At 37.5% G+C, this 21,813-nt stretch overlaps 1 protein-coding gene and 1 long non-coding RNA gene across 10 annotated transcripts in view; both read right to left on the reverse strand.

Annotated features, from left to right (window-relative positions):
• LOC117982178 (uncharacterized) overlaps positions 1-21,813 on the reverse strand; it is a 115,002-nt gene that overhangs the window by 65,222 nt on the left and 27,967 nt on the right. The window lies entirely within an intron of this gene.
• Positions 823-4,678, reverse strand: LOC138402348 (uncharacterized). Its single transcript, XR_011236749.1, has 3 exons — positions 1,793-4,678; positions 1,090-1,227; positions 823-1,000 (listed from the first exon to the last, which is right to left on the reverse strand). It is a non-coding gene; the product is annotated as an uncharacterized lncRNA (long non-coding RNA).

Genomic DNA, 21,813 nt, shown 5'->3' on the forward strand with positions numbered 1-21,813 from the left:
CAAGCTCATAATATTGTTATTTGAACTGTACCATAACAGCTGAATCAAATGTTTTTAAAAACTGTCTGTCTGTCTGTCTGTTTGAAGTTTGAACGGGCTAATCTTCGGAACGGCAGAACCTATTTTGACGGGACTTTTACAGACAAGTAGAGAATTAACAAAGGATACTTTTTTAACCGACTTTTAAAAAAGGAGTTGTGTTTTTCTACCTATGTACACAGAAATCTCCGAGATTTCTGAACCGATTTGCGTATTTTTTTTAATTGATAAAGAAACTTTGCAACATTGTCCTATATAAAATGTGGATTTCAACTCCTCAATCCTGATGCTGCAGGGGACATGACCACCAAAACTTATGGGATTTTGAAACTGTCGGTTATAAATTGATATTGAGAGGTAGGTACCTATATCTACCAAGTAAAGACTTTATCATTGAACTCGAAGACCCACTTCTCGACCCTGATGCTGTACCTAAGGAATTGCATTGCTAAATCGTGGTGATCCCACGGAATTTTAAATGAATCATCGCCCACGCCCGTTCGGTACCCTCATTCCGCACATTGTTTTTATTAGTCAGTCCACCAATCACAACAAAGCATTCTCCCCTGTCCCCCGCCAACATTTTACGATTTTGTTTTCATGTAAATCCTTGTATATGCGTACTCTAGGAGTTGAATTCTCTGTGCTGGCGGATTACCTATTAGGAACACATGATTACACATTCGTTTGTCTGTGAAAATAAATTTTGTTGCCTACACTTATCTATTAGTAGCGACTAAAAACTATATATACCATCTACTTGTGTATAAAAAAGTCTAAATAAATTCCACTTTGATCTCAAAAATGAAAATTTTATTTTTATAAGTAGGAAGTAGGTACAATTCAATTTCCCTCTAAAAGCCCACTACACACATAAACACAAAATGTATCATTTTCTGTTTCAACAGTCACATTAGATGTATCATTCGACGCAGAACTATTGAAGCTCTCCATTTCATTTCTGGAATTAATAAACATACAATCAACGTAAATATATTGTGAGTATTATCTATATAGAATGTATGCAAAAAACATAGCATAACAACTTACAAGTATGGTATGGGTAGACCTTTCAATATTTAGTACGGAATTGAATGTTGCAGCATCATGTTGGATTTCAGTGGTACGTATATTGGGCACATTCATTTTATTTTCCTTGTTTTCTTCTAAAAGGAATGTCTTGAGTCACTAAAATACAACATAATTCAGCATTGACAAATCTGACAACAAATAGTAAATCTCTATATTATTATATAAAAATGAATCGTTGAATGTGTTGCTGATCGCAAATCTCGAGAACAGCTGCACCGATTTCGCTAATTCTTTTTGGTAATATTCCTTGAAGTACGGGGATGGTTCTTATGGACAGAAAAATTTAAAAAATGTCCTGAAAAAGAATCGACTGTAGGCGGTGCGAAGTTCGTCGGGGCAGCTAGTAACATAATAATTATATTATCCTAATCATAATTCCTAATCTAAATATATAAAAGAAAAAGGTGACTGACTGACTGACTGACTGACTGACTGACTGACTGACTGACTGACTGACTGATCTATCAACGCACAGCTCAAACTACTGGACGGATCGTGCTGAAATTTGGCATGCAGATAGCTATTATGACGCAGGCATCCACTAAGAAGAGATTTTTGAAAATTCAACTCTGGAGGGGGTGAAATAGGGGTTCGAAATTTTGTGTAGCCCACGCGGACGAAGTCGTGGGCATTTGCTAGTATCTAAATAATATCAACTTACAAACACAGTGTCAAACTTTCAGAAGCTGGCTCTAAATGGTACGGTGTGATAGCATCATAATCTAATTCAATTCGATTTTTTGCTTTGTCGTTTCCTTGCCAAAGAAAATCCCGTGATCCACTAAAATAGAAGTATAATATATAAGTATTTATTAAAAATAAATAAATGTCATCATCAAATTCACCATCCTGGAGAACCTTGAAAACGACACTCGCGTCTATTTTTTATAAAAAGTGCTGGCCCGCCATCTTAGATTAAAAAATTAATGTCATTATCAAAACCAGCATCCTGGAAACCCTGAAAACGACACCCATTTCTATTTTTTGTGAAAAGTGCATGTCTGCTATTTTGGATTTGAAAATAAATGTCATTATCAAATTCAGCATCCCGGAAAAGTACATATTCAGTCAAATAAAATTCCCGTCGAGTCACATTGTTACTCACGTCGGGTGTGACGCACGGGAATAACCCCGAAAAAGTAATGGCATTATCATCACAAGATAATATTATGGTTTGGAAAGATTCTGATGAATTTTAATAGATCTCCTCTTTGCAAGGGATTTGCTTTTGCGAGTCTAAACCGTTTCTTTTTCCTCTTCCGCCAATCCATTTTTGTTTCTGTTACATGAAAACTCAAGTATATAATTAAATTGTCTAAGCACACAATATGACCTACATACTTATATTTGTAACTAGATGATACACGCGACTTCGTCCGCGAGGATATAGTGGTTTTTTAATCCCGCGAGAACTCTTTCAAAAGCGATCACTATTTCAAATTTCAGCCAAATCCGTCTTGTACTTTTTGCGTGAAAGGGTAACAAACCTATACACACACACACGCAGATACAAAATTTCGCCTTTATAATATAAGTGTGATTTGACAACCCTGACTTTCGGAATTCGGATAAGTCCAAATTATATTTTATTACTAGTTGATGCCCGCAACTTCGTCCGCGTGGAATTAGGTTTTTAAAAATCCCGTGGGAACTCTTTGATTTTCCGGGATAAAAAGTAGCCTATGTGTTAATTTAGGGTATACCCTAAATTAACACTTTTATCTATCTCCATTCCCAATTTCATCCAAAACCGTTCAGCCGTTTTTGTGTGATTGAGTAACAAACATCCAAACATCCACACACACACATCACTACACCTATTATAAATGTGAAAGTGTGTTTGTTTGTTGGTTCGTTGGTTTGTCCTTCAATCACGTCGCAACAGAGCAACGGATCGAAGTGATTTTTTGCATGGGTATGGTTGACCTGGAGAGTGACATAGGCTACTTTTTATCCCGGAAAATCAAAGAGTTTCCACGGGATTTTTAAAAATCTAATTCCACGCGTACGAAGTCGCGGGCATCACCTCATCATCATCATGATCAACCCATCGCCGGCTCACTACAGAGCAGGGGTCTCCTCTCAGAGTGAGAAGGGTTTTGGCCATAGTCTACCACGCTGGCCATGTGCGGATTGGTAGAATTCACACACCTTTGAGAACATTATGGAGAACTCGGCATGCAGGTTTCCTCACGATGTTTTCCTTTACCGTTAAAGCAAGTGATATTTAATTAATTAAAACGCGTATAACTCCGAAAAGTTAGAGGTGCGTGCCCGGGATCGAACCCCCCGACCTCCGTTTAGAAGGCGGACGTCCTAACCACTAGGCTATCATAGCTTCACCTAGTTTATAATATTAGTAGGATATATGTAAACTACTACCACCAGCTGTCGATACGATGCATTCTAAAATAAATCGACCGACCGACCGACAGACCGACCGGCCAAGTACGAGTCAGACTCGCGCCCCGAGGTTTCCGTACTACAATAGTAAAATGTTTATCTCTAAATCTCCGTTTAGAGATAAGCATTTACAATGTAACTTAATTTATTACTACTATGTAACTAGAATTTCGGTACATATAAAAATGAATCGCTAAATGTGTTGCTGATCGCAAATCTCGAGAACAGCTGAACCGATTTCGCTAATTCTTTTTTTATAATATTCCTTGAAGTACGAATATGGTTCTTACGGAGAGAAAATTTTTAAAAAATTCCTGAAAAAGAATCGACTGTTAGGCGGTACGAAGTTCGCCGGGGCAGCTAGTGAAAAATAAAAATAAATAAATAGGTAAATAGTATTTTTTGACATTTTGCATGATAAATCAAAAACTATTTATTATGCACTAGATGATGCCCGCAACTTCGTCCGTGTGGATTTAGGTTTTTTAAAAATCCCGTGGGAACTTTGATTTTCCGGGATCAAAAGTCAAAGTCAAATGATTTGTTCAAAATAGGTAATAAATTACTCTTTTCGATTGTCAGTTGTTGGATTTGTAAAATATAGTGGTGATAATTATTTCGCAAACGCTACGAGGGTTCCAAACGTGCCCAAGACTGAGAAGAGCCCACAGCTAACTCAGCCGGGTATTCTTTTTATTATCACCACTTTACAAAATCATAAATTAAACTTATTAGAACTATCACAAAGCCGAGCAACTCATTCCCAAGCTTGCTTATCATTTAAATAATCCTTTACAATGTAATAGGATTTTTTAATTAGTTTACGTTTTATGAAAACTTTGAACTTATGACAGTCACTTTGAACTTATGACAGTCACTTTTTTTGTTAATTTATTTATGTTTTTATATACGTACAATAAATTTTCAAAAATATATTGATTATGCACTGTCATAATTTTAACTTCTCTAAATTTAGTTCTCAGCGACTCTCGTGGTCCCATACTATATATGGCTCGAACAGCCCTTTTCTGCAGCACAAAAATAGAATTTATATCAGCAGCATTACCCCATAATAATTCCGTGGTGCCATCTGAATCAGGGTTTCTACTGAAAACCAGCGCTGTATGTTTTTGTACTTGTGCAAGACAATATGCATTTATGCTGAGTAGGGAGGGCTTTTTTGGGTTGTGCCACACATGACATACTTTATTCCGGCGCTTCTTCTACTTGAGGTTTTTTGACTTTATTACTCAAGTATAAGAGGCGCTGGGATAACCTAACCAGTTGGTAACTGGTAATGTGTGGTACAGCTTTAAAAAATAAACGTTTTTTCTTTTCTTTCTTTTTCTTTTCTAATAATATGCCATATGACATAATGCTGTGAAAGTAACTAAAATATACTAGTCTCGCCGTTTCTATGTCTGTCAACTGGCGAATCTTTTTTACCGCATATGCAGCAGAACTGTCTGTTCGATAAGTTATTTATATGAGAGCCCCATTGAAGTTTCGCATCTAACGTTATTTCCAGAAAAATAGCGGTATCCACTAAATCTTATTTATCATAAAAGTAGCCTATGTCCTTCCCCGGGATGCAAGCTATTTTTGTACCAAATTTCATCAAAATTGGTTAAATGGATGAGCTGTGAAAAGCTAGCAGACAGACAGACGGACAGATAGACAGATACACTTTCGCATTTATAATATTAGTATGGATAAAAATAAATAAAATCGGTTTTTGATGTACAAGTAAGGTCCTTTTATATGATATCACACTTGGTTTACTAATCTTACTTGAAAGTTGAAAATACTAACTATTCGTTAATGAACACATTTTTATTTATTTTTCGTGATGTAACCACAAATTCATTGTTTCAGATTTTTCCCCTTACGTGTGTTATAACCTTGGACGATTTAACCTATGGACTTGTAACGCGCCTAATATTACGAATAAAAATTTCTGTCACTTTTGGTGCGGGACGAGGAAACACTACATAGACAACTTGACACACTCGCTCAACAAAGTTTTGTGTCATTATTAACACACACATATCTAAATCTTCAACACTACTACATTTTACGCACACTAATAAGTTATATACATCAACATACAAAGACATTACGAGTGTAAGATATCTGAGATGTATCGATATTTTAAAATATATCGATAGTTTTTCAGAAACAAAAGTAGAAGTAAGAATTTATTACTCGTATTTAATTACTTAAAACCAGTGTTTGGTCAGCGTAGCGTATTCTTGCATACATTCACCTCACTTAATAGGTAATTATCCCAAAAACTAATAATGCAACGTAAAAATAAGAAAAATATTTATTTAAAAAATATGCACATACTTTTTTACTTATTTTATATCATTTTTAATCTTTTGTATTTTTTTATATAACGAAATTTTCATTTAAAATTTCGATAGTGAAAATGTGCTTATTAATGATTTATATTATTATATAATACAAAATAAACCTGACCGCGCAAAAGCCTACCAAACATAATTAGTAGGTATATCAATCAATAAAATGTTTTTTTCTTTCCAATCAATCATTTATTTATTGCACATTGGGTTTACATGGTAATTCCAATATGGTGTACTCTTTGTCCAAAAATATTAAATGTAAGTTATTAAATATAACACGTATTGCCCTTACAAATTAGCAATGCAAAAATTTTCTCAATACCTGCCGCTTTTACCCCACAGCAAAATTCCATAAGACAGATAATATGATACTTTGAAAATAAATTAGTAAACACACCCGGTGGCCTCTTCTATTTTTAACACGTCATTGGGGCCGATTCTCTTGTACACAATCTCTAAACTAGTTCAGAGACACCCTACCCCGTTTCGCGCCTATCACTAAAATTGCGTTGCTTTAATTTTTTTTTAAATGTATTAAGTACGTGAAATCACAGAAATCGACCAGTTTTATTACAAGTATAGGTAGCGAAAAAATTGTGGTAATTAATAATAACTATTCTTTACTTGACTTGAAGACGGTAATTTAGTCGTTAATAATAAAGAAAATGTTTTCATCGATATCGATAATCGAACCGCAATCACTATCACATGATTCTTAAAAATCGAACCTTATGTCCTATGCAATTGAATCTAATACTGAAAAATTTTGTAAAAATAACACTATAGTCTCGTGGGGAGTGCGGTATACTATAGACGGAGAGCCAGGGCCCAAAATACTGTTTGAATTTACTAAGGCTAATTTTTTTATAGTTCATTAGAATGGTTGCGTACACAAACATACTGCGGTCAGTCAAGTGAACCTGAGAACAGTGACTCAGGTGCGCTATCAAAGGTGTCGTACCTGCGAGGTAATAAAATGAATTTACTAAGGCTGAAAATTGTTATATAACTTGTATATTGCATATAAATAAAAGTTGTAATGGTTAGTCAGCAGAATATGGGGACAGAGCTGGTCAGTATGCGCAAAAAATTAGCCTTAGTAAATTCAAACAGTTTTTTGGGCGCTGGCTCTCCGTCTTTAGTATACCGCACTTCCCACGAGACTAGTGTTATTTTTACTACTACGTAATTTCATGCTGTTCACGCGTATTCAAATTTTAACCTAATTTGTATATATCGAGGGTTGCAATTGTTTAGAAAAAACAAAATATAGTCTCGTGAGAAGTGTGACTCGTTTCTACCGAATTATTACGTACTCAATTACTGAATTGGTAAAGTTCTCGATTGTTATTTTATTATAATAATTTATGTAATTTAATTTATAGAAAGCGTTTATTACACCAAAAATACTTACTTATGAAATGAAATTCCATCTTTTTGTAAATTTGATGTGTTTGATTTGTTCTTGCACTCACTAACGGCACAAACAGGCATTTTTCACCCAGCGTGTAAGACGTCGTCACACATCGAAAACGATTCTGACAATGACAAAATCGATTCCGCAAACAGTGTTTATAAACGCAGTGGATTAAAAATCCATTACTATTGACAGAGGGGAATAATCATGCGAGGCGCGTCCTTAGGTTAAATCGTCCAAGGTTATAACTGTTATTACCTACCTGCCAAATTTTATCATTCTAGGTCAGTGGGAAGTACCCTACAGGCTTCTTGACAGACACACTGACAGACTGACAGATAGACAGACAGACAGACAACAAACTGATCCTATAAGGGTTCCCTTTTCCTTTTGAGGTACGGAATCCTAATGATCTCTCTTTTTGCACTGCATTTAATCTGAATCCAAGAATTCCCGATCCGAAATAGCCGTAAGCAAGACTGTATCGTCACTTACCACCAGGTGAGATTGTAGTCAAGGGCTAACTTGTATCTGAATAAATAAATAAAAAAGTACTATTTGTACGAAGCGTTGCGTACTTTATTTGTAAGACGGACAGACAACAAACTGATCCTATAAGGGTTCCTTTTTCCTTTTGAGGTACGGAATCCTAATGATCTCTCTTTTTGCACTGCATTTAACCTGAATCCAAGAATTTCCGATCCGAAATAGTCGTAAGCAAGACTGTATCGTCACCTACCACCAGGTGAGATTGCAGTCAAGGGCTAACTTGTATCTGAATCAATATTATTATTATTATTTTATTACTTATAATAAAACTGTAACAGGTGAAATTCTGTACATTGAAGATATTTTGAAATTTTTTTTTCGAGGGCACTCTATAATCGATACTGAACCCAAAACTGGAATTTTTTTCATTTTTGTCTGTCTGTCTGTCTGTCTGTCTGTATCACGGCCGCGCATCACGCTGAAACTACTGAATGGATTCCAATGAAACTTGGTACGATTTGACGTCATACTATGAGGATATAGGATATAGGATACTTTTTATCCCGAAATTCAGCATGGTTCCCTTAGGAGAGGGGTTGAAAGTTAAAATGTATACTGAGCTGTAATTCATTAACGCGTAGTCCGATTTCATTCATTCTTTTTTGTTAGAAACCATACATGTTAAAACTTCAAGTGCCAACTTCTCAACCATCATCATAATAATCACGGGTAGCTTTTGTACTTTTGGATTTCAATCAGCTGTTTTAGGAATAGTTGATGTTGAATTGATATTAAAGGTACGCTTAGAATAAACTATCTCTGGTTTAGGTACCAAGCAACGACTTCATAATTCAACTCGATATCCCAACTCTTCAACCCTGATGATGCAGGGTACTGGGTATTGCACTCCTAAGCCACTGTTGATTGTGAGATAATATTGTAGATGCCAAACATATATACCATTATTGAACTTTAAGTTCCAACTCTTCAATACTGATGCTGCAGGGTACTGCACTCCTATTCTATGGGTTTTAGGAACTGTTGTTGGTGAATTAATATTGTACCATTTACTATTGTACCAAACCACGACTACATGGTTGAACTCCGTTCACAAAAATCCACGCACTCCATCGAAATCCTATTCTATTCCAAACTTATTCGCCAGCGTGACAGGAGTGGAGAAGGCGGATAGGGACGTGTGAGGGGTGCAACGGATCAACGTGATTTTTTCCATCATCATCAGCCTGCGGTCGTCCACTGTTGGACATAGGCTTTCCCTAAAGAGCGCCACCACACCCGGTCCTCAGCCTTCCTCACCTAGCCACTTCCCGCCAGCCTCTGTATATCGTCGGTCCATCGTGCTGGAAGGCGTCCCACACTACGCTTACTTATACCTACGCGGTCTCCACTCAAGAACTTTCCGGCTCCAACGGCCATCACCTCTACGACAGGCATGACCTGCCTTCTTTTATCCCAGAAAATAAAAGAGTTCCCACGGGCTTTTGAAAACCTACATCCACGCGGACGAAGTCGCGGGCGTCAGCTAGTAAATAAATAAAAAAGTACTATTTGTACGAAGCGTTGCGTACTTTATTTGTAAGACGGACAGACAGACAGACAGACAGATAGACGGACAGACAGACAGACGGACAGACCGACAGACGAACAGACGGACAGACGGACGGGCAGACGGACCGATGGACGGACCGACAGACGCATGGACGGACGGACGGACTGACGGACGTACGGACGGACGGACGGACGGACGGACGGACGGACAGACGGACGGACGGACAGACGGACCGACAGACAGACAGACAGAGGGTTCCGTTTTTTCCTTCTGAGGTACGGAACCCTAAAAATACAAAGAAATACCACCAGGTAGGTACCTACCTACCTATATTATTATACATATACAGGTACCTTTTTAGGGTTCCGTACTTTATAAGGAAAAAAGGGACCCTTAGGATCACTTCGTTGTCTGTCTGTCTGTCCGTCTCTCCGTCTGTGTCGTATCTGTCACACAAACCTATAGGATACTTCCCGTTGACCGAGAATCATGAAATTTAGTAGGTACGTAGGTCTTAGAGCACAAGTAAAGGAATAAATCCGAAAACCATAGATTTGTGATTACAACTTACAAAAAAAAAAGTGTGTTAATAAAAAGTGTATAATAAAAAATAATTAGTATTTTCAATTTTCAATGTATAATAAGTATACCAAGTGGGGTATTATATGAAAGGGCTTTACTGTATTGTGTGTATTCTAAAACACATTTTTATTTATTTTTATGCATAATAGTTTTTGATTTATGGAGCAAAATGTCAAAAAAATACCTGAGTACGGAACCCTTGGTGCGCGAGCAACTCGCACTTGGCCGGTTTTTTAAAATTAGATAAAATAAATAACTAAACAAAGTTACTTACCTATTGTACTAGGACCACACGAGTAGATATCCCTACTAGGACCTCAACAACAAAGTCAGGTCAATAAACCAATGAATAAAATTGGTGTTAAATTGGTGTAAATTGGTTAAATTCAAATTCCAGAGGTCAATGTACAAAATGCAATAAGTATTTGAAGGACTTATTGACTCTGCTCTGCTCAATCTTCTACACATTTGCATAGCCACTGAATAAAAATTAATTTTATAAAATCATTACGACTTTTGTTTTTGAAAACATAACAACAGTTGTCGTCATAGAAACCACAATATTACACGCGCAGCCGCGCGCCGCTGGGCTGGCCCTTCCCTCCGCCACCCGCGCGGTGTCTAATGTTTTGGGGTGAGAAGCATGATGATTTTAGCCGAAATCTAGCGCTTGAAAAGGGTTGAACAGTAGTTTGGGAAAAGTATTTTTGAGAAAAAACTACTGAATTTAGGTTTGCAAAGTAAAGTTATTTCAACTAATGAATAAATAAACTATGTCTAATGATAATTTTTTTTAGAATTTTCCTATTCCTAATCTTATTTATTTACGCCCAAAGTTGACATAAATTTAGTGTTAAAATAGGAATCTTTTGAGGCTCGTAACTTTTAAATCAATATTTTTTTCAATGTTTTAGATATCATTGAACCTAGATAATGACGAGATAAATCGATATAATTCTTAGTTTTGTGCGTACAATATCGAATATTGTTGTATTTTCCCTCCTACGTTTGTATGAAGAAAGCACCGAACTGAGCTGCCTTAAAGGTTGAATTTTCAAAAATCTTTTCTTAGCGGATGTCTACTTAACAATAGCTATCTGCATACCAAACAGCCCGATTCGTCCAATAGTTTGAGCTGTGCGTTGATAGGTCAGTCAGTCAGCTTTTCCTTTTATATATGGAACTCAGCAAAGAATACCTACGACAACACCGAACTAAAACCGTAGACGGAGCAGGGTAATCAACGCCTTGTAAAATTAATGTCTTCATTAAGAAATCGTTCAATTTAATTTTAATTATTCCATTCAAAATATGCCCGCCCGCTTGGGAACAAAAAGTCGTTAATGATTCTTTGTGATGAATCAAGAGTCAAGACGCCCCTATGCGAACTATGTATTTCTATCATACAGTGTAATGTGCAATGCACACCAGCAGACTATAGTGGCCAGTGGGGCTGAGGCGCAGCGTCTTTCTTGATAACAACTCAAAGTAAGCTTTATTTTAAGCGCAGCAGCGTGCGCTCCGCACAAGCATTTATTAAGCGTCGCGCGTTCTTCTTCTTTTGCTTTCAGTACACCAATGCCAACCGTATGTCACAGTCCATAAAGGTGAGTTTAAGTTGTTATCAAAACACTCGACTCGATCCCTCTCCGTCTATATGCATTGGTCTTTAGACGTTGACCAAATTATAAAACAACGATCGCCCGCGGCTTGGCTCGGCGTAAATATAAATCGTCTTTACATATTCCCTATCCCGTGGGGATTTCAGGAAATTTGGAATTGTTCCTTGTCTAAATTATAAACGAAACCTCTGTACTTTCAGCTTTCTAGGTCCAAAGATGGGCTGGACGTAGATGAGTCAGTCACAACTTTATACAGGGTGTAACCAGAACGCTGGCAAAAACGAAAACAGGTGATCCTAAAAAAAAACGCGAAAAAATAAATAAAAAAATATATATAATTTTGTAAAAGTTTACGATATATTGCAGATAAAGCACCTGACTGACGCTAGAGTTCAACGAACGTTGCGTAAGTAGGCCACTCGGAGTCAATGCCGCGTCGTAGGCAGGGCATTAACCCGAGTTTTGCATTCTATACTTACATTGCGAGTTTGAAAAACACTAAATCACCAAAACTACAAAATGAGGCAAATGGTTATTGGTATTGGATTGTGTTTAGATAGTACATAATATTATAACAATAACGCTAAGTTTTTGCTAGCGTTCTGGTTCCATCCTGTATAATTTAGATTGTGGAGCCAGCCCAGACTAGAAGTTTTTCTAGTTTTCTGTGTTTTATTGAGTAACTTTCCCACTGGAGTTGGAGTTTACTTTACTGTCAATTATTTATTACTAGTGGCTCACCCCAAACTAAGCCCTATGAGTTCGAACCTTCTTCTAGTTGTCTATGTTAGCGTCGTCTATCGACACATTCGCAAAGTTTTGCCAAAAAGTTTTATCATGGCAAAATCAGACAAGCTCTCTCTCTTTATCGCTGCTGAGAAAAATGATCCTTGACTAATTTCGATGCAGGGAAAAGTGTTTTAATTTTATTTATATTTGATACTAGCTAATAGTACTTACTTTACTTATCGCCTAACAGTCGATTCTTTAATTTTTTTTTTAAATTTTCTCTCCGTTAGAACCATCCTCGTACTTCAAGGAATATTATAAAAAAGAATTAGCGAAATCGAATCAGCTGTTCTCGAGATTTGCGATCAGCAACACATTCAGCGATTCATTTTTATACATAGAGATTTGATTTGGTATAATATTTAGTTGATGTAGAGTTCATGAATATAAAATATATAGTAATATTTAAACATACCAAGCGATAGAAAATCAATTTTACAATTATTAATTCTACTACTACTAACGGTATCAGCGCCAACTAGTGGCAGTTTTCATCTCACTCCACCTTTTGAATATTTAAAATCAATTTTAATGAGAGTTAGAGCAGTATCTTAGTCAGACTATTTTTCTTGACTCTCCGTAGGTATCTATTTAAATAACAAACAAATAAACAGAATATTGCAATATTATAATTATTATAGTAGAGAATAACATATAGACAAGACCCAGGTCGATCTGTGAGCAAGCGAGGTCTCCGAAGGGCTCAAAGGGGCAATGTAAGTCACGATCAGATAGCCGACGGCTTTATTTTTGTAATAAATTACCAACCGCAGTCTTTTCACCTGCCTTCCCTTTATTTGGGAGCATTCTGGGGATTACAGGTGCGTATATTGATTTAGGGCCCGGATACAATAAGAGGTGGACCACACGATCCATCGTCTTGCTTGTGGTACACAAAAAATATTGAAAAACAATAAGATTTTGCCCACGATTGGAATCAAGTGAGCACACTTTTTTTTGATATTTAAAAAAAAATAGGAAAATAATTTTGCTTCATCATCAATCATCTGTGATTTTGGCCCCCTCTAGTTATCTACAACCATGCGGGATAAAAGTAGCCTATGTGCAAGCTATCTAAATAGATAGTGATTTGTAATTTCGTCGTTGCTTCAGCGTTGAAAGCGAGGAGTTTAGAGAATAGTTCCGCTGGTGCCCTCCTGTCTAGTTCAGCGTCGTGACTATTACATAAGCATTACTAGCCCCATTCTCTAATTGGCTGTGGCAAGTGAGGTGAGCTTGATGTATCTAACTATACCTACAAGTACTTAGGTATAGTACGCGACAGGTCGAGATGATCGAGGTATGAGACGGATGGACGCCCCGCACATCCGCCCGTCACCTGCGCTATCTCGCACCGGGTTAGGAAAATCAAAGAACTTTTAAATATCAGGCTAATTTTGAAAATCGTAAATCAAAAACTGGCCCAAAATATTTGGTTGATTTTTTAAATCCGATTGTAGGGTAAAGATAGCAATCATAGATTATGTGATATAAATCAAAACTCAAAGGATTTTTATGGCATATGGGTTACTAATTGGAGACCTGCGGCGATTTTTGTGTGGGAATACAAAATGGAAAACAAGAAATAATCGTCAGGTGCTACGGAAGAAAACAACTAAAGAGCCATAAACGAAAAAGGATGGTAAAGATGTCTTTAGGGCGCATTAAAATTAGCCTCAAAGTGCCGCGAGGAGGTAGCGCGACTGCAGTGCTGCTTTTTAAATCAAGTGAAAAAAAAAAAAAAAAAATTGTTTTGTGCTAATTTGTTGAAAAATGACGATAATTGTTCAAGATTTCGGAAGAAATCAAGCTGACTGAGAGCTTTTATCGAAAATGCTGTCTTATTGTTTTGAAATATAACAAAATAACCACAGTGACAACATTAGTATCTACATTGCACGCCGTGCAAAGCCGGGGTGGGTCGCTAGTTTTCAATATAAGTACTTTAGAACAAATCTTCTATTTATAACTCCAAACAAAGTAACTCGCTAATTTAAAGCCTACAAATTCGTAAGGAATTTTTGTCATATTTCCGACGTCCTTGAAACGAAATCTCAAGAGGTTTTTGTTCGATACGAAAAGTATAAAGTGTTCTCCCGTATTTATTTCCACAAGTTTTCAGGGGACCAAGTCTCAGACACTCATCTCGAGTGCCGCGAGAGTGTACGAACAAAAATTCTTATACATAACCTTTATATTATAACTTTGTAAAATATATGGCATTCGATTTTGTACTTCACATCTTCCGTTTTAAGGTTTAAAATATTTTTCAGTGGTAACAATATAAAATTGAGAGTTCAGAAAAATTAATGCTCACAATGTAGCCCTTATGGTGTCCAGAATAAAAGTCATGGTACTTTTTGTGGCGTGTTCTATGCATCTTTGTTATTTATCATAAACAGACATGCCAACTTCAAACTGCGACTACAGTACGTGGTTCTTTAGAAGGAGATAGCAGATTTGTAGAGCACTGTCTCGGTCGTTTAGACCGACAAAGCGGCATATGGGTATGAGTGACAGAGACAACGCTCTACAAAGATGAAATGTCATTCTAAAGGCCGATGTTCATCATTTTCGGCCGCGTTAGTCGACTGACTTTTTCGCACGTCTGTCTATTGTTTATGGTTACGGACCCAACTCTGCAGTTTTATTTTATTTCTTAACTAACATAAAATTAACAGTAATTTAAAGAAAGTTATTGAAAATGTTTCCCTTTACTCTATTTTCTCATGAATTACTTGCAAAATTGAACATTTACATTATAAGTATAAATTATTTTTACTCCGCATTTCATGATCAACCCAGTACCAGCTCACTGCTGAGCATGGGTCTCCTCTCAGAGTGAGAAGGGCTTAGGCCATAGTCTGCCACGCTGGCCCAATGCGGATTGGCAGACTTCACACCTTTGAGAACATGAAGAACTCTCAGGCATGCAGATTTCCCCACGATGTTTTCCTTCACCGGTAAAGCAAGTGGTATTTAATTGTTTTAAAAATGCATATAACTCCGAAAAATTAGAGGTGCGTGCCCGGCATCGAACCCCCGACTTTCCGAAGAGAAGGCGGACGTCGTAATGACTAGCTGTCACCGCTTACTCCGCATTTAGTTAACCATAATTTGATGGTATCTGTTTTTCTTAAATCAAATAGATTCATACCTACGCTTTAACTTTCTTTATAACATGAGTTACTTAACGTATACCTTTTTTTAAAGGTCTTGCAGCCGTACTTACCACCGTACTCAGAGTCGCTAATCGTTACTTTAGATTAAGTTAAAACGAGATTTTTGTGAGAGATATAGCTCTATCTCGTTTTAACTAAACTTAAGTAACTATTAAGTGACTCTGAGTACGGCTGTTAGAGTTGTTGCAGCAGATTTGTTGGTACGTCTATAAAAGGCGTTATAGAACGCCCTAAAGCAGACGTCAAAAAAGTACTGCAGAGTTTACTAACGAGGGTGGGACAAAGGTTTGTTCCGTTTGTGACAAATGATTACAGCCCTTTATTGTTGGAATGTGTGTTTATTTGTAACGTCATTACGAGCTACCCTATTTAGTCTCAACTCATCATTATCGTCAACCGACAGACGTCCACTGCTGGACATAAGATTTTTAGACACCAGTCTTGCGCCGCTTGAATCCAATGGCTACCTTTTTTTTAATTATTCAGATACAAGTTAGCCCTTGACTGCAATCTCACCTGGTTGTAAGTGATGATGCAGTCTAAGATGGAAGCGGGCTAACCTGGAAGGGGTGTGACAGTTTTTATTAAACCCATACCCTACCCTACCATACCATACCCATACCCTTTGGTTTGTACACGGCATCGTACCGGAACGCTAAATCGCTTGGCGGCACGGCTTTGCCGGTAGGGTGGTAACTAGCCACGGCCGAAGCCTCCCACCATACCAGACCAGTTTAGAAATTACAAAATTCCAAACCCCTGCCAGGAATCGAACCCGGGACCTCCCACTAATAAGACCACAGCGCTCACCACTGCGCCAGGGAGGTCGTCAAGCGATACGTTTGATGTCGTTTGTCAACCTATTCAGGGCTCTGCTAACGATGCGCTTTCTGGTGCATTCTAGCACCTTGGGACCCCAATGTCTATCGGTTTTTAAGGTTCCGTACCTCAAAAAGTAAAACGCAACCTTTATAGGATCGCTTCGTTGTCTGTATGTCTGTCTGTCAAGAAACCTACAGGGTAGTTCCCGTTGACTTAGAATCCTGTTTGGCAGCTAAGTAACTCTTATATATCAGACATGAGAGGAAAAATATGAAAACCGTGAATTTAGGGTTATATTACACAAAAAAAAAATTAAATTGTGGTCATGAACTAATAATAGTAAGATAACTATATCAAGTGGGGTATCATATGAAAGGGCTTTACCTGTGCATTCTAAAACAAATTTTTATTTATTTTTATGCATCATAGTTTTTGAATAATTATCGTGCAATTTGTCGATAAAGTACGAATGTATCTGTATATTATATCAGCTGTCGATGTCTAAATTCTAGGCCCTATTAAAGATTGAATCATGAACTCGCAACTTTTAGGAGTAGTTAAGATAGAGTTCCCAGTATTTCTGCATATAGGTGCCATAGTAGATAACCACGTTTGGATATGAAAAGTGCAGTTTGCATCCGTGTACTTAGACATGTCTCATAGTCTAAGAGTAGATACATATTCTACAACAGCCATAATACATTCAGTTATTTTTCTAATATTTTTTAAACATTTCTATCACTTTTCCTAAATCTGTGTTAGTAAAACAATCATCAAACTAAAATATCGATTTTATTTTTACTAACATATAACTCATTGTATCGAATCTTTGAAAATAGCAACCGCCGAGTTTCTTGCGGCTCTTCTTGGTTGCAAAGGCATTCCATACCAGTGCACAGTGGTATGCACTTGACGCATTTGATGCATTTGACGATTTGCTTCCACCTTAGACTGCAAGGTTTCTACACGGCATCGTACCGGAACGCTAAATCGCTTGGTGGTAGGGACGTAACTAGCCTCCCATAAAAAAAGCAATAATGGGGAGCTCATAGGTTTTTAAAAATACCACTACCTATTTTATAAGGGCATGTGATAGCATAGTGGTTAGGACGTCCGCCTTCTAATCGGAGGTCACGGGTTCGATCCCGGGCACGCATCTTTAACTTTTCGGAGTTATGTGCGTTTTAAGTAATTAAATGTCACTTGCTATCGGTGAAGGAAAACATCGTGAGGAAACCTGCATACCTGAGAATTCTTTATAATGTTCTCAAGGGTGAGTGAAGTCTATCAATCCGCACATGGCCAGCGTGGTAGACTATGGCCAAAACCCTTCTCACTCTGAGGTGAGACCCGTGCTCTGTAGTGAGCTGGCGATGGGTTGATCATGATGATGATGATTTTATAAGAAGTAAGAATGGAATTATAGGGATGCTTCATTTCTTTTCTTCCTGTAGGTATAGAGCAGCCACTATAGTTTTCACTGTTGTCTCTTACACTATAAATATTACTGTCGAAAAAAGCTCCCCCATGCGAAACTGTCAAGTAGATAACGTCGCGTCGGAGCGAGACGCCACGTGCGAGTGAGATGACAAACGCTATCCGTCTTAATATTAATGTAGTTGGAAGATGATGAATGGAGACACTGCAAAGCACTTTGCGGTAAACAGCTCTATTATTATTCTTAGGGTCAAATTAAGACATATTTACATACACCGCTCTTTGTCTATTTTAATTTCTAAGAGGGTGAAAATTATGACCAAGGGGAAAGTTCATCAGAAAAGTTTACAAATGGATTAGGTTTTTTAAATATCTCTATCAATGTTTTCTTGGATTGAAAAGTATCTTTTGTCTTTCCCCAGACACTTTCTAGGGTTCCGTAACCGAAGGGTCCAACGGGACCCTGTTACTAAGCCTCCGCTGTCCGTACGTCTGTTTGTCAGCAGGGTGTACCTACTATCTCATGAAATGTAAGAAATTTTCACAGAGCCTGTATTTATATTCCTGATTTGACAACCAATAATAATTGCTCAAAGTTTATTTTTAGGGTTCCGTAGCAACCGCCGAGTTTGTTGCTGGTTCTTCTCGGTAGGAACGGCATTCCGAACCAGTGGTAAATTAAACTAGTTGACGATTCAAAAGCACTTGTAAAAGTTTACTTGAATAAAAATATATTCTATTCTATTCTATAAGGATTCCTAGATTTATTACGGAACCTTACAAATAACATTAAACTAGGTTTAAAATAATGCGAAAAGTGAATAATACATATTTGTACATAAATAAATACTCATGGTATTATTGCAGTTGTTGGGTGACAAATTGTAACACGGCAAAGCACTTAGTGGCAAATAAGTCCGCTCCTATTCTTAGGGCGGTTCTGTTTAGTGGCTGTTATAAATTAACACTTATTTGCATACGCCACTCTTTGCCTATTTCAGTGTCAGTCAAGTTTAAAATATGATAGGTAACTTTACCTAATTATTGTTTGAATTTTGTTGAAACACACACAGTACACATTAGGGATGGATAACTAAGGGATGATTTATGCCAACACGTGGCGGGCGCGGGCCGTGCCACGTACGAGGCGCGGATTCAAAACATCACGATTGAAATAGCTTACATCCCGGGGAAGGACATAGGCTACTTCTGATCCCGGAAAATCAAAGATTTCCCACAGGATTTTATAAACCTTAATTCACGCAGACGGAGTAGCTGGCACCATCTCGTAGTAAATAGTCTCTACATTCGTATTAAGGATGATCCTTAAATTTGGCCTGAGAATGCATAGAGCTTACTTAAAGTTAGTACAGCAAACTTTGTATCTATCCCAAGTTTATTCTACGTCCAATAAATACACAATTGTCATTTCATGATAATCCACTGACGGAGCAAGACTGGTGGCCAAGACCACCAACCAAAGTTACCTAAGTTCTTATTTTATTGACGTTACGATTACCATTTTAGTAGGTATCATGACTTGTTATCAAGATTTCTACTGAATCTATTCAAATCAAGACTTATATTTTCTACTTTTAAATTAGAGTCAAATCAAGACTTTATATTTTCTAAAGCTTCAAATATTCATTTATAAAACGAAAAGCTAACCTGTTGTTGTCAGCAGGCTGAAATGAAATGATGACGAATAAAAGATGAAAATCCAAATATAATTTACTAGCTTATGCTCGCGACTTCGTCCGCGTGGACTACACAAATTTCAAACCCCTCTTTTACCCTCTTAGGGGTTGAATTTTCAAAAATCGAGTTGATAGAGGTTTATGTACTTAGGTAAACTTTTTCTTAGTTGCAAGCGTTAGTTTGTGGCTATTGGTACTGCGGTTAACAATCGTAGATATAAGATGACACAGACTGAAATAGCAGTAGTCCCGGAGCGAGTTATTTTAGTGCGGCCATTAAACAATAGTGGAAGATTGCCGCAGCTAGTTCGCGACCTGTCGAGCGACTCGTTAACGACATTGAGTAGCTGTGAAGCAATCCACGAGCTTTTATTTCTACTATTTTAATTTTCATCTTTAGTTTTACTATTTATTGTCAGTCGACTTTTTCATTTCTAGTTTTACTGGTCCTACACACGTAAGGGGAAAAATAAAAATTCACGTGGAAGAGATGAAATCGGCCAGTTTGGACGAATGTTGGTTCGATGACGGGGCCAATAATTTCATTGCTTATGCTCGCGACTTCGTCCGCGTGGACTACACAAATTTCAAACCCCTCTTTTACCCTCTTAGGGGTTGAATTTTCAAAAATCCTTACTCAGCGGATGCCTACGTCATAATAGCTATCTGCAGGCCCAGCCTGATCCATCCAGTAGTTTGAGCTGTGCGGTGATAGAACTGTCAGTCAGTCAGGCAGTCATCTTTTTCTTTTATATATTTAGATTATTATGTAGTTTGTGGTTTGCTATCTTCTTTGAATCTACAATGACGTGGCGGTCTCCTAGACTAATAAATATTATTTTCCACTTAGGGGTGACTCGTCAAACATACTTGCGAAGCCAAAATAAGCACTTTTCCGTTTTTTCCGCGTCTATTTGTATTGGCACGCTGCCAGTTGGGAGATTTTAATCGCGCCCTCGTCCGTGTATCGACATTTTGCTTTTTATAACTACATAGTTATAGAAAAATGCTTGCTACTTGACATTTCCTCTTAAGATTTTCAAAGTTTTACAATAAAAAATAGTTATTGTTACTTATATTTTTTACTAGTCTTCGGCGGCGGACTTCGTCCGCGCGCATTTATGTTTTTGAAAATCCCGTGGGAACTCTTTGATTTTCCGGGAAAAAAGTAGCCTATGTCCTTCCCCGGGATGCAAATCGGTTGAATGGATGAGCCGTGAAAGGCTAGCAGACAGACCGACAGACACACTTTCGCATTTATAATATTAAGTATGGAGTATGGACAGTGGCGTGCAGCTCATAGAAGCATAAACGCACTGCTTACCCTCATTGTAAGAAATCAATGCTTACTTTTTCATTATAACCTGCCGTAAAACAAGTTCATACCTAAATGCATACCCTGGCTTGAAATCCTGTGCACGCCACTGAGTATGGATGAGTGCTTTATGAAATGGCAATACTATTATGTCAAACTACTATACATAGCTGCTGCATTAATATGGTTGTATTTTTCATTTCACCGCTGGCCCACTACTAGTCTCTTCTCAGAGTGAGAACGGTTTAGGCCATAGTTCACACTCAGGCCAAGTGCGTATTGGCAGAATTTTCATATCTTTGAGAACATTATGAACTCTGGGGTATGCACGTTTCCTCACGCTGTATTCCTTCACCGATACAGGAAGTAGGTATACCTATTTAATTTCTTAAATTTAAAACACACGTAACTCAGAGAGGTGCATGCCCGAAATCGAGCCCCCGACCCTAAATAAGAGGCAGACGTCAGTATCATCGCACAACTAAACAAAAGATTTTTTGGTCGTTTGACAAAAATGGCATATTAATTCGAGACTAATAATTGTTAGTTCTGAATTTGAAATTCGATACCGACTGATTCCGATGGTCTAAGCGGCTTATTAAAAATCGTTAATGGCTGAACAAACTCCACATACCTACTTAATTGGCTTAATTATTTGAAGTAGCTTTCAATTCTTTTATGGCTATTATCCATATTCAATATTATAAATGAGAAAGTGTGTCTGTCTGCCTGTCTGCTAGCTTTTCACGGCTCAACAGTTTAGAGTTTAACCGATTTTGATGGAATTTGGTACAGAGTTAGCTTACATCCCGGGGACATAGGCTTTTTATCCCGGAAAATCAAAGAGTTCCCACGGCATTTAAAAAATCCGAAATCCACGCGGATGAACTCGCGGGTATCCGGTAGTTATTTTATAAGGATAAAGAACTATAAAATGCATTATTCCGTCAGAGATTAGACAGTGTTGCAGAAGACGTGCCGTGTTCAGCGG

Source organism: Maniola hyperantus, chromosome 5, assembly GCF_902806685.2.
Source record: "Maniola hyperantus chromosome 5, iAphHyp1.2, whole genome shotgun sequence".
In the NCBI taxonomy this organism is placed as follows: Eukaryota; Metazoa; Arthropoda; class Insecta; order Lepidoptera; family Nymphalidae; genus Maniola; species Maniola hyperantus.